Source organism: Acanthochromis polyacanthus, chromosome 7 (assembly GCF_021347895.1).
Source record: "Acanthochromis polyacanthus isolate Apoly-LR-REF ecotype Palm Island chromosome 7, KAUST_Apoly_ChrSc, whole genome shotgun sequence".
NCBI classification, from domain to species: domain Eukaryota; kingdom Metazoa; phylum Chordata; class Actinopteri; family Pomacentridae; genus Acanthochromis; species Acanthochromis polyacanthus.
The window spans coordinates 12,222,731-12,237,827 of NC_067119.1; the positions used below are offsets into that span (position 1 = coordinate 12,222,731).

The window sequence follows — 15,097 nt, forward strand, 5'->3', positions numbered from 1 at the left end:
ATAATGTCTCTTGACGTTGTCTTGCTAAAGTTTTTTGATCACTTTTCTTCAGTTGCAAGATGTCAGGGGTTTTTCTTACATGTGCTTCCTGTTTCAAATCCTCACACCACATTTCAATGGAATTCACTTCTGGTCTGTGACTCAGCCGGTCAGTAACTCTCCATTTCTTCTCTTTGGAGTCATTTCTGGTGGAAATTTTTAATGTTTGGGATTATTATCTTGCCCACACCTGCGACAGACTGGCGACGTGTCCAGGGTGTCCCCTGCCTTCGCCCGAGTCTGCTGGGATAGGCTCCCGCACCCCCCGCGACCTTAGTGAGGATAAAGCGGTGTAAAGAGAATGGATGGATGGATCTTGCCCACATCTAGTCCAACTTCAACTTTTGGACAGATAGTCCCACATTATCTTCAAGCACACTGATATGATGCAGAATTCACCACTGAATCAGCGACTGCAAGCCCTGAGGCAGATGTCAAACCATGACATTTCCATCACCATGCATCGCCGTTAGTAGGTTCTTCACCTGATAAGCTGCACCAAATATGTCTGCTGTTCCTGTAGCAAAACAACTCTATCTTTGTCAATGTAATCTTTTTAAAGAGTTTTTTTAAAATCTATTTTTATTCTTATTTGCACTGCTGCTAACTGTCATGTTCTTCCATACAAATTCTGTTGTACTTCTGCACAATGACAATAAAATCTCTTTATCTTTGATCAGTAATCAGAGTAAATTATCCCAAAATGCCCGTTCTGGTCCATATGGCCACTGGCAACTGTAGTTTTTCTCTAATTGTTCTTCTAATAGGCTGTTTCTTGACATGCTTCCCCTGCAAGTCAAACCTCTTTGTGACTGTAGAAGCAGCACTTTGATACCAGCTGTACAGTCACCTGCAGATCATGTGGAGAAATTAGGACCGTCTAGAGGCTTCTTTTTATATCAGTCTGCTCTTGCAGGGACATCCAAACCCAGACAAACATTTGAAATCTACACCACTTGTAACTGAACTTCTTCTCAGCTAGATCATTCATTTCAAACAGCTTTTAAATCTCTTTTCAAATCCCTCACCAAACTATTAGGAATTCCGCAAAACCTTTTCTGATGGCCACAACACACTGCCCAACAGTAACAAAACATCTACCCATATCATTTTCTACGTACAACCCCACATTAGTAGCAGTTAAGTAGTTAAGTGTGACACTTCTCGCCACTGTCCTATTTCCAGAATCTGAAAAACCACATTTTTTCCATTAACTCCCTGCTTGTACCAACTCTTGTAGAAGTTTTTCTGCTCTCGTGACAGCACCTCTCCTCAACTCCTGCTGTCTTTCTTGCGTGTAGAACAATGGATAAAGAGAGACTAGCTGTTGAGGTTGAGGGCAAAGACGAGGGCAACAAAAGACGTGTGAAATCACAGCTCTTTGGTTTGACTCTTGAGGTGAGAAACCAAGTTTTTTTTAGGATGTCTACATATAATTTCAAGCTAAAATCTGCATGTTGTTGAAAATTTGCTTGATATATGCAGTGTTTTTCAGCTCTTTAAAAGTTGACATGAGGACACCATAAAACTTCAAGTACAATGGAACAGCGGACCCTGGATGTCAAAGGTTTAAATAAAGCGGATTCCACCTGCCATCCCCCCAAACAGATTCTGATCTTTGGCATCTAATCTGAAACCCCTGATAATGGATTTTGTGGTTATGAAAGTAAGACCAATGAAAGTGAGGGTATATTTACTTTTTTGTGTGCTTTTGTTGCTTTTGTTTGTTTTTCATTCATCAAAAAGATAAAGACAACAACAAAATGTCAATTTTAAGTCTCGTTTCTTGGCACGCTCCACCTTTGTTTACAGGCATTGCTTCAAAGAGGACCGAATGTTTGCGGTTTCCGCAGGATGTACCCACTGTATTAGTTCACATGCCTCTACGTGCATACCAAAATCAAGGGGAACTCCACTCACAAAACGGAAAAGTTTACAGACTAAAAACCAGCAGGATGTTGTATACCAACTGCACTAAAAAAAGGAACAAAAAATTCACATATCTGATACATACAGTATTCTTTTTCTGATTTATTTCCAAAATCTTACACAGTGCTACTGGGAAGATGTTCTGGACCTACAAAAGCAAGAGTAAAAGAAATTTTCAAAAATGTAGTTTTTTCACATCTATTTCACTGACTGAGGGGACCTGTTACCACCAACTGCATGTTTAAAAGATAAAAACTCCAATTTATTGATCTACTAGATAAAACTTTTAAGCTGCAAACACTGTTTTGATGAGTTGCATTGACATAATAATATTGATACTACACCAACGTAATACTGTGTGCAATTTAAACTGAAATGTCCAGATTATTCATCAGTCCAACTGCATTAAATTAATTAAATTGGCTTAATAACTATATTTTCTCCACCTTCAGTTTAGGATTTCAAGTCCTTAAAATCTTAAACATTTGTGTTTTTGCTAGAATATCAATGATTGCAGAAGAAAAACTAAACCCCCCAACTCAGCATAGTCAGTTGGTTGGAAAGAATGTCAGTAAAGTTGTCATAACTCAAAAAGTCTCTTGTTTTTAGAGTGTAGAGTTTCACAAATCCAGCAGCATAGCTCTTGAGTCTTAATCTCAATCAACTACAACCTCAAATGGAATCAAATACCTGCAATTTTGCAAATATTTAATCATAAATCAAACAAAATTCTGACTAAATGGTGGCCCTAGACTATCAGTCACAGGATTACCAAATTAATTACACTTTATTGTGAATTGAAGATGAATGCTTGTACCAAATTTTATTGTAATCCAATGTGCAGGTGTTGAGATCTTTCTCTCAAAAACACAAGTGTGAATCTGCTGGTGATGCTGGAGGTAAAGTCAGGGGATCTCCACAGTGAGTAAGATTTTCGTGAATGTCTACACCAAATTTAACGACAGGCTACAATAAACTTTCGATATGAGGCGTCTTGTCCTACTTTCCTAACATCCCCTCGTCTTATTCTTGTGCCCTTGTACAGTGTCGGGTTTTATGCATCTGGGGGACGCATGCTTTCAGTTCTATGTTTATGTTTTGCCAGTGCATGCCAGATTTGTTTACAGGGGGTTAATATTACACTGTCACCTGGTCTCCTTCGCAGTGGATTAAAGGCGATTTAAGACAAATTTGCCCTACATTTGCAACCCAGATGTAAATTCATTCGTGCATGCCCTGCGGCGAAGGGAAATAAACTCCAATAAGGTTGCAAATCTAAATGTTTTCTTTACAAGGTCCTTCAAGCAGCTGTCTGTGTCATTGCTTCCAGATTGGTTGCAGCAACACAATGCGAGCAGCTCTGTGTTACTGGTTGCCCTGGAGCCACGTGCCTCACAGATTAAAGGGTGCTGGTACACGCATCGCCACATGTTGCGATGTTGGCTCAAGCTCCACACCAGCCGCTGCCCTGCAGATCAAGAGCAGGAGGCGGGAAGGGAAGAGGTCACCTCACATGATCCCGGCCGTCCAAGCATCCATCCACTGTCGTCAGTTGTCAGGAACCACATGACGGATGGTCCTCAAACATCTCATGACATCACAGTGGTGAGCAGTGGAAACACTTTGAGCAGAGCTGGATGCTGACCCTCCCAACACCCTCCGCATTTACAGTGCGGACTGTGATGTCAGCTGAGTGGTTTTGGCATCCGAGTCAAAGTCTGGCGAGAGTTGAAAGCACCGAGGTCACATGGACTCTCTGTCTGTTTCCAAGTAAGACGTCCTCTGTATTTTCGAGGAATGTGAGCAGCTAGATTGACAAACGTGGACTTAACTTTTGTTTTCAGGGAACAAGTTCTCACAAAGGATTATTTGGACAAAAAATGTACCAGACATTTGATCTGAGAAACCTGTTTTTGTTGAAGATTTGTTGTGATAATGAAAGGTGAGAGAGGTGGAAGATTACACTGGATGAGTCAGACACAGAATATTCTTTTACTTTTATCAGTTTTGACCAAAATGAACTCCATAATATGAGTCAGTTTCTTGAGTACTGATCGCATCATAGACTGACACACAGAAAAACTCATAAGGAGATGATAAGAAAATGTTATTTTTCCCATTGGTGCATCATTCCTGCAAACAGGAAAGATAAGATTAGATTCAAGAGCCATACTGCTGTGAGGCTCCACTTAATTTGTCAGCCTGCTTCTTCAGTAATTCATGTCGAAAAGCTGCATCTGTTCATTTCTACAGCTTTCCCAAACTGCCAATCTGACTCATTCACACCACTTGACCCCCGATGGACCAGCTGTGTGGAGGAGAGAACGATGTCGGGGTTTAATCTTCTCTTGAACTTTTCTCATTCTTGACACAACAACAAACAACTGCACCACTACGAGAGGAATTGTGTGGAAGTATGAGTGGTTGTCCCCCATGAGATGGTGACTTCTCTCTTTCTTTTCTTTTCTTTTCTTTTCTTTTCTTTTCACTTTCAGTCGTGGGAAGTCATGGGATTACACTACTGATTGCAATTCATCCTAAAAACAAAATGAATGTTTGTACCAAATTCCATGGGAATCAGTTTCCCACAAAATGACAAATGTGAACCTGCTACTGGTGCCAAACGTAGAGTCATGACAGTCAGTGGGATTCTGGAGAATATTTGTACCAAAAGTCATGTCAGATTACATTACGTTTCAAAGTAAAGCAACCTGTTCTACTTCGCTGACATCTCCTTGTCTTATTTCTTATTGTGCCCTTGCACACCGTCCCTTTTGTGCATCTGGGTGATGTCATGACGTCAAAGGGTGAGAAAACAGCGTTCATGTGTGACAGGTCCTCAACCCAGTGTAAGTATTCTTATTACCCTATCATAAAACAGCCAGTCTACATACACGTCCAATCAGAGGCTACATTCTTTCACGTGTATGTTTATGTTTTGCCAGTACATGCCGTGTTTGTTTACAGGAGGTTATATTTACACTGTCACCTGGTCCTTGTGTATTTGTGTGCATGTGGCGGGCAATTTTCCACAACTTCCCTCAGCTCCTATTGGTGCGACGTCAACACTTGACATCACTGTTATAGGATCACATTTGTTTCCTTTTGTCTCAGTGTGTGTGGGAGCAGTGCTGTTACACCACATCATAACCAAGAGGACAGGGACGGTCTCAGCTGTTGTCTGGGTCATCGAGGCGTCTTTTATGACTGTGAAATTAGGATGCACAGTCTTATTGCCATCATTGATATGGACTGATGCGGGATTTAAAATGAAATATTCAGCAGCTGGAGAGACACTAGATGATCTTTGCAGTTAGGTGGAAAAACATGTACATACACTGGTATCAGCAATCAGCATATATGACTTGGAAAACATCAGATATCATCAAAAATCTAATATTCCTGCTTTCAAGAAAGAATTTCTGAGTTCCAGTTCATAATCTGAGATTTATGGTGAAACATCTCTAAGCTGGTGGTACAACAAAGGTGACAGAGGTGATCAGTCAATCATCTAAACGATGACTAACCGAATGAATAAATTGCATATGATGAGAGATTTGATCTATTGATGACAGTCTGCATTATTAGGTCTTCATTAAACATGAGTTTTTCAGTGTTCATACAATGTATGTGTATGTTTCTAAGTGTATATAACTTATGCAGCAATGTGTTTGGAGTTATGACTTGCTTTAGGCTCTCGTCTTATGTAACACCATCTAAACTTAGATAGAAACATTTAGCATATTTATCTATAGTACCATGCATTGCAAAATGCCAGATAAATATATACACTAAAGTTCCAAAGTTTGGGGTCACTTAGAAATGTCCTTATTGTTGAAAGAAAGCAGTTTTTTTCAAAGAAGATAACATTAAATTAATTACAAATACAGTTGAGACATTGTTAATGTGGTAAATAACTATTCTATCTGGAAACAACGGATTTTTAATGGAATATCTCCATAGGGGTACAGAGGAACATTTCCACCAACCATCACTCCTGTGTTCTAATGCTACATTGTGTTAGCTGACGGTGTTAAAAGGCTAAATGATGGTTAGAAAACCCTTGTGAAACTATGATAGCACATGAATAAAAGTGTGAGTTTTCATGGAAAACATGAAATTGTCTGGGTGACCCCAAACCTTTGAATGGCAGTGCATATAATAACATCCATCCATCCATCCGTTATCTGTACACTGCTTAGTTCTCATTAGGGTCATGGAGGTGGGGCTATCCCAGCTGATTTGGGGCAAAGGCAGGGGACACTCTAGAGAGATCCCCAGTCTATCACAGGACTACACACAGAGACAAACAAGCTCACTCACATTCACACCTATGGACAATTTAGAATCACTGACTAACGTCAGCATTTGGACTGTAGCCAGAGTACCCAGAGAAAACCAACAGGGAGAACATGCAGATTCCACACAGTAGGATCCCAGGCTAGGATGCGAACCGGGATCTTCAAGCTGTGACGCGATACGACTAATCACTGAGCCACAGTGCAGCTGTAACATGAAAATACTCAACAAATGACTGTGACACAGAATATATTGATTGTAAGCAGACTCATAAATGTCACTACTGGAAATGTATGTACAATTCTGCCTTGTGCATTGGAATAACACACACACATATTACTGCGTTTATACAAATCAAAAAGCAAAAAAGGACCAAAAAGTCGTGGCATAATAACACTTGTGAATAATTGTAAGAAGAATGAACTGAACATGTACCCCCAATATATTAGGGAAGTGTTTTGACTTTTCCAAGCCAGCTGAGCATATTTGGCATATGCATATGTAAATGCTGACAAAGAGCATGTGATATAGTTAAAAGCTTCTAAAATAAACTTAGACTGTGTAGTCAACTTGATTTACTTTTTTCATTCAAACAACATAACAGATAAATCTGATTGTGAGATATTACTTTTATCAGCTATGCTGTGAAAAAATAAAATAAAATAATAATAAAAGCTCTGTCGATCTTGTTTGTCCAACCTGATGAATTTATAGAAGCTCCTCTCCCAGTTTTATAGTAACTTCAATTGATCAGGAAATGAAACTGAATGTGAGTTTCTGCTTAAAATAACTATACTGTGCTGTTGGGGAAAAACAGTTTGTTGCAGTCTAAACAGCAAGAATGAGCCCAAATAAACACGGAAGTTATCAGTTACAAGAACTGCACTGATTATATGAAGCAATGTTTTAGAGGGTAGCAGAGGGAATGAGTCAATCACTAAAAAGGCCCATTTATGGATTTCTGCCTTCTTACCGTGTTTCCATAATAAATATTTGTTTTCCACACTTAAAACTCATCTATTCTCTGGTAAGTAAGTGGGAAAAGAAGGTCAGGGCAGTTCAGAGGTTTTTTTCTGACGTCCAGCTCCTACACAGCTGGATCTCTGCCTGGTTCTGAGCTGCCCACTGCTGTACTCAGAGCCCCTCCAGTCGGGGAGTATCAGGCCATGTGCAGCCATGACCACACACCCACCGCAAAGTGCCAACAACAGCACAACTGGAGAGACTAGTGAGCCAATGGTGGAAGAACTGGCCACAGTAAACCCTGCTGACCCAGTCAGCTGTGAGCCTGAGTCTGCTTCGGTTCTCATCACATTATGAGGAGAATTAGCAGCTGTGTCTGAATGTCAGGTCTTTGCCACGACTTCTGATAAAATGTCAGCTGGCAGTCACTGAATTTTCTGACAATCAGGATCTCAGATAAAGCAGGATGACATTGTGGGAGAACAATTTTGTCAAGTTTCAGTAAATTCCATTTGCATGCGAAGCTCAACATCGACTTCCAGGGAACAAGTTTCAATGGTTTTAATTAACGAGGTCATGATGATGCTTTCTACTGATTTACAGGATTTTGCCTTGTTTCCCGATTATCTACTTTATCTTCTACTTTATTATCTAATTAGTCTTTTTTTCTGGGAGTCAAATGGGTTCAACATCACTCTATTGCAAGACTACAGAGACAGCTGGTCAAGTCCTGATATACTCAGTTTATAGGAGCCAGCTGGTTTATTTTCTACTTCAAAATTAAATGAAGTGATCCACAATGGGATTTTTTTTTCTTTGTTCACGTATTAAATGACCGTCACTCAAATAATTTGAAAATAATGATTCTAGAGCAAGATGAGGTTTGGGTCTTAATATTTCTTGATCTTATCTGATAACTCTTAATTTTTCATTTATAACTGGTCCCTGGACAGTCAACAGTTCACAAGACTGGTCTCCAAGCAGGCATGTTAATGGCCCCTGTCCTAACTTAACAGCAATTCTAAAAGCAAGAGGAAAAAATTCAATAATCATTTCAAAAATGTAAAATTTCAAATCCCATTTGTCTAATAAATGCACAAACAGAAATGCAAAAACAAGGATTTGTAGTTTGACATGCTCTAATTACAGTTTATCCTTTAGCGTGCAAAGATTTTTTGCATGTTTGACGAAAAATGTGGCACAGAATTAGAAATGCTTTATGCTAAGCTAAGCTAAGCTAAGCTAATACTGTGACAGCTCCAGTTTAATGTGCTCATCTAATTCTCAGGAAAAAAGTCAATATGTGGATTTCTCAACATGTCGAATTACTCCTTTGAGCTGTTTCTCGTTACTGAACCTTCAAATCTGATAGTTTTTTCATGAAGTTGTGAGGAGGTGTATTTGACAGTATTTTACCAGTCATGGTCACACATTTCACACAGTTTAAAGTCAGCTGATAGCACCGGACAGAGAGCTGACTCAGTGCTCAGAATCAACCGTGGGCACCTCGAAATTCAAAGAATTCACTGAGTCACTGTTAGTAAGTTGTCATTAAGGTCAGCCAGCTTCAACACACCAACACATTTTGGCCGACGGTCACCAATGAGCAGGTGTAGCAGCCACCTCTCACTCAGGTTACTTAGTAGCTCAGGAAACCGTTCTGCAAACAAAACTTCCTCTTGGTGTCAAATTGAGCCTCCACCCGAAGAAAAAAAAACAGCAAATATGTTGCTCGGCAACTCGTTCTGCCACCACAGTTTCCACAACAATGAGCCACTTGTGTGTCTGCACATCTTACTCACAGGATTTCAGTCTGAGTTATGTTAAATATGATTAATATTTTTCTAAAATTAATTCATCCATCCATCCATTCTCTATACACCGCTTCATCCTCACTAGGGTCGCGGGGGTGCTGGAGCCTATCCCAGCTGACTCGGGCGAAGGCAGGGGACACCCTGGACAGGTCGCCAGTCTGTCTTCTAAAATTCAGACAATGGCAATAAACATTTCTACAGTTTTGGGAAGGTTGTACTTAAGTTATCTGACGTAATCTGCATTTCTACAATTATTGCCCTTAAAATGTGATCTGACCTTCATCTAAGTCACATGTACAAACAGAATGTAATAACTTTTTTATTGTGTGCACTCAATAAACATTTCTAGTGCTGCAGGAAAAAGGAAGTTAACCCTTGGATTTAATAACTGGCTGACCTCTAGTGACAGAAGGACTCCTTTGTTCAGGAAGAATTTTGGACTTTTCATCTTTACTGTAAAGCTTCAACTCTGCCATATTTGAGGAACGTTTGGTGTAAACGGCTCTCTTGAGGTCATTTTTCAATATAGCTAACCCTAACCTAACCCTAACTATGGATGGCGGGACCTGAGTTCAAAACGGCCAGGTTTCTCCCGACTTGTATTCAAATTGATCAAAGACTTTTCATTAAATCAGTTTTAGTTTTCTAGCCCTATTTAAATTTTTAGTCTCATTATGAATATTTTTAAATGATTCATGGTCATTTAATCTCTTTTTCTATATACACAGAATCAGACTCCTTATTGAAAAATGCTGACCAAAGAGCTTGGATACCTCACTGATAGATAGCAGGTCTTTCAGTTGGAGGATCCCTGGTTCAACATCAAGTACTCCATCTGTCTGGTCTTGCTGGTTTTCCAAGCAAATGCCCAACAAAAACCGTAAAGTGTCAAAGATTCATTTGTGTATATTTTATTAGACTTCTTTTAATATTTTTATTACGTTTAAATCAGTTTCATGACACAAACCTGTGCCAGTGCTTTCCATCATGCCTCTCCGGGGGTGTGATGTCTGCCACTGGTTAGCAGATTTACTTGGATGTTTGATCATCATCCTGCAGCATAAACCATCTTCTACTGAGCTAACATTATCCAAATCAGATACCTTGAAAATCCTAGGAATGAATGAGAGAATGGATGAGAGGTGAAACGTCTTCAAGGAACTTTCTTAAAGTCCAGTGGATTTATTTAAACTACTTTGGATAACCATGACCTGGATGAATGAGAACCTACACAGACATCCTAGGAATTAATTTTTCCTTAATTTTTGGGATGATCTTGTCATGTTCACTAAACATCCAACAATAAAACCCTTAATAATACTTAGATGGGAAGATGGGGAAGATCTGAACATCTTTCTAAAGCTATTTTATTGTCTTTTCCATTCTTTACACAACTACTTCCATTACTTTTTGTGTAAACAACTAAGTAGATCAAGTGTACCAAAGCCTGAATTATTATTCCCATTGTACGATTCCTCTTATCTGCACATCAAAGGCCCATCAAAGTCTTTCACTTCCAGCACATTGAACCCTTGTTGAGCCATTACAAGCCCATTTCTGACCCCAGCCTTTTGACCTAAACCTCATTCTTCTTACACAAAACGAAACTTTCCCAAAGCATCACAGAGAGCATCACTGTATACAGGAAAAACATCAGACTGAGCTCAGTGATTCACTCACACACACAGAGCCTCTGATGTCGGTGATTTCGTCTGTGGCCGTTTTCTGGTGTCAGAGGTGTAGGCTGAGACTTTCTCATGGGAATGAGCCAGACGAGAGGGAGGAATCCAAAGAAATGCCATTCTAGCTGAAAGAGAGTGAAAAAAAAACCCTATAATCTGCTGACAATAGGATTTATGCAATTCTTATGTTACAAAGGGATACCTTCAGGTCTCCGTCGAGAGTTAATTTCCAGAGTAGGCATGTTGATTTGGCTGCTTGAAATCAGCTTATACATTTACAGTCACACATGCAGTATGGACACGAGAAAGCAGCTTGGCAAATAGTAGAAACTGTGTTTATGCAGTCTTTTCTGAATTAACGTGTTGCTGTTTTTACTGGATTTACAATGTGATTAACTGTGAATATCAGGATTTTAAGAAGCATGTTAGGTCTCATTTTTCAGTGACGGTTACGTGGACTTGTCAAGAGTCTTGTGCAGAGCTGATATGACTTTAACCTGACCTGCCTCTCTGGGTGTGGATGCATATATCAGCACTATCAGCCCTCTGTGTTGGTTTTTACACATTGACAGCACAATACCACTAATACCATGAGTTTGCTGTGTACACACTATAGGTGATTTAAGGCCAGTCATTTCTTTAAATAGCTGCTTTGTACCTGACTGCTCACATGATTACAGCTCCCATTTTGCCTGCTTAACACAATAATCAGCTTTATGATGAAGACATAAACCAAAAACACTTCTAATTCAGTTTAATCTGCACATTTTTTTGTTGATTTTTTTCTGTTAACATGGACACATTTAATTGCACACATGCAATTCTGTAAAAAATAAAAAACTGCCCAAATGAACTATTATGGCTGGGATTCAGGTCATTTTTCTGCTTCTGAGCCAAATCCATGGAGTGTATATGAAGGTATTTGGCTTTGATGTCGCATGATTAGATTCATATGATTTAAGGATTGATTTGTACAGTAGATCAAACACGGTGGACTGTCTGCAGACCAGCTCACTGCAGCAGCACACAGATCCCACCTCAAAGGGAACTTCACTTTTCATCAGAGCTGCGTGGCTGTGGAATGAGGATTTACTGATAATCTTTTAATACCAATACCATGTTCCAAACACACTGCTGGGCTTTTTTTTTCCTTGGGGAAGACAGCAGGGAGTCACAGCAAGTCCATCCACGCACAAATAAATCCTTTACATGTAACAATTTTTGACAATAATTTGATTTCAAATAATTAAAATTAGAATTGGCTATTAAATTTTATAGTAATTTGGACTAAATAAATAGGAAAAAGTTGGTTTCCATTAAACTGTTGTCAATGGTGGGTGGGGGTGGCATGGCTCAGTGGGTAAAGTGGCTGTCTTGCAACCGGAGGGTTGCCGGTTCGACCCTTGGCCCAGAGAGCTCGTGTCTGAGCAAGACACCGAACCCCTAACTGCTCCTGATGGGTCGTGGTTAGCGCCTTGCATGGCAGCTTCTGCCATCAGTGGATCGGTGTGTGAATGTGTGCATGAATGTGACGTATAATATAAAGCGCTTTGGGTATCTTTCAGGTATAGTAAAGCGCTATATAAATACAGACATTTGCCATTTAATGTACACAAAGAAAACCATCTCTGTAAATGTGACAAATAGTTGAAATACTGCCAACTACCTACAAGCTTTAGTCATTTTGAAAAGAAAATGTTTCAATCAAATGTTCAAAGAACATTTTTATTTCCAATAATGTTACTATAAAGTCAATAAAATAGTTGCCAGGAACACAGATTCTTAAAGAAACATTAAAAAAATGGCCGCAGATGATTTTTTTTTTAAATAAAATGTTCGTGATGTGATGTATTAAAAACGGGGGAATATTCTTCTTACAAAGCTCTGAGGATGTTTACAAAAGAAGACATTATAGAACGTTTTTCAATAAAACATTTTAATAAGAAAGTAAGGATGTTCTCAGTGCAACATTCACAAAATGTTAAGACGTCATCGAGACGCTAGAGTCAGAACGTTCTTTGTAAGATACTCCTGTATATGTATGTGTAGAACATTCTGCCTGTAACGTTTTCTTGTTGATGAAACACTTTGTAGATTTTCAGTACAATATTAGGTTTGGCGAATGCTGGGGTGATTCAGTCTAACAATGTTATCACCAAACATTTTCAGAGTGTCTTTAAGTATCTTACATTTAAAAAGACTATTCTAGGAACTAAAAGAAAACTTCCCACTAAAAATATTAGTAGCAGTTTGCAGAACTTTCTCTGGAACTAAAAACTTGCAGCTTTGGGGGAAAAAGCTTGCCTGAAGTGGAAAAGTTGGACAAAGTATAATAGAAACCAACTTAGAAGAACACATGGCATAAAGATGAATTCTGTGATTCATTAGCATGAGGATGAATGTGCTGGAATAGTGTTGTGTGGATCGGTACAAGCCGCCTTGCTCATTTCCCAATCAAGGCTATATATGTTTTTTTTCACAGACACAGAACAGCAAGTTAGCTGACTGAATTGACTAAAAGTGTGTTGGATTAGAATGCCTGATTCTACCTTTAAAAATCCCTCAAACTACACTGAAGTAGTACCTGCATTGCTGTTTTTAGTTCATTTGAATCAAGCTGTGATGTGTTTACCCCACAGGAGCCACTTGCATCTCAGAGTCTAACTATATAATACAAGTATAAGTGTAAATCTATTCATCTGTAAATTAAAACAGGTCGCATCGATAGACCGGAGCTAGTTTTAATGTGAGATCAGCGGCTGTTTTTTTTGTTTTTTTGTACTTGAACCCAGGAATTATTGGCTACACCCGTTGTGTGTCTAAGTTACATAACATCAGTTTATTTTACTGTTTCAAATTGCTGATATCTGTGCAATATCAAACTCAAATGCACTGAATAGAAAAGAAACCGAAAATCATTTTTAACCTCATGCACAGTGTTATTCCACTGCAGCTAGCGGGACAGCTGAGCATGCAGACACATCAGTAAACAAGCAAACGGTGTGTACAGGAAAATGAAGAGCAAACGAGACATAATGAATAAATATTTGCACACAGTTCCTTCCCAAAGACCTTCTTGGAAATTCTGAGGAACTTACACAAGTGTAAAATAAAGCGTCGTTGTCATTTATTAATTCTGCATAATTAATTTAATTTATTTATTGTTGTACGTCACTTTGAAAGTCGGTTTTCCCAAATATGTTCCCATCTGTACTTGATGTTCTGAGTGATCTTCCTGGCAGCAGCAGCATGATGTTCTCATTAGTCAGTGTTAGATAAGATACAGCAGGACGGCCAAGGAAATAATTACAAACTTTTCACAATTTTCACAGGAAAGTTTTTTTTTTTCTAGTTGTACAGTAAATCAATCAAAAACAGAAAGATCATTTAGAGGACAGGACTGAAGCAAAGAAAGATAACACTTATCTTTTAAACAAATGTGCATCTGGTCAAATTTTCCCAGAAAAAAAGAACTTAACAGTAAGTATTTTTTGGCGTCACTGTTCTGCTCATCTTAATTAGAATCAGGACAAATGGAGGACACTTGTTATTAGACTGGGTTAATGCCACTGCAAACATATGACTCATGCTAACATTGTTGCAGTGATGCTTTTAAGTCATATTTATATTGTAGCACTGCAGGTTGTTAGAATAAGTTTCTCATAGCTATTTAAATGTAAATTCTCCCAGTCTTGGAAGCACCTCTCATTTTGGTGTTTGCTCTCTGTCCATTTGCGAAGAGCCTGAAGATGCTGTTAATCTTTGTCTAAATGCAAAATAAGTCCACCCCAGTGTTACATCTTTATTTACTGACATTATGAAAGAAGTATGAGCGTAACCCTGGTGCCTTCCTATGAGGGTAGACACACCAGGTGAGGAGTTCTGGCACGCGAAGCATAGAAATATTTATGAAACAGCAGCATTTTATGAAGCTGACACCAGAGGTCGAGGTTTTGAAGATGCAGCAGCTCTGTGTCTTTGTGTTCCTCTAAGTAATTTTAAAGCTGCACTAATACGCCCTGGTATGTGTGAAATGGGGTGGTTCATAGAGAAGAAATGAATGAAGATTAACACAACGTTCTGCAGCAGAGGAGCATTTATTCCAGGTCGGGTTTTCATCACGGTTTCTTTGTCTGTAAGAAGGCGTACACAAAACACCAGGTCGTACACACGTGGACAAAATTGTTGGTACCCCTCAGTTAAAGAAGGAAAAACCCACAATTCTCACTGAAATCACTTGAAACTCACAAAAGTAACAATAAATAAAAATGTATTGAAAATTAAATAATCAAAAACAGCCATTACTTTTGAATTGTTGATTAACATAATTATTTAAAAAAACAAACTAATGAAACAGGCCTGGACAAAAAT

The 15,097-nt window shown here is 38.9% G+C and overlaps 1 long non-coding RNA gene across 1 annotated transcript in view; it reads right to left on the reverse strand.

Annotated features, from left to right (window-relative positions):
* Positions 1 to 10,730: 10,730 nt before the first annotated feature.
* The window catches only part of LOC127534903 (uncharacterized), a 36,023-nt gene continuing 31,656 nt past the window's right edge, over positions 10,731 to 15,097 (reverse strand). The window contains exon 3 of the long non-coding RNA XR_007943452.1: positions 10,731 to 10,851. This is a non-coding gene — a long non-coding RNA (uncharacterized LOC127534903). The remainder of the gene's footprint in view (positions 10,852 to 15,097) is intronic.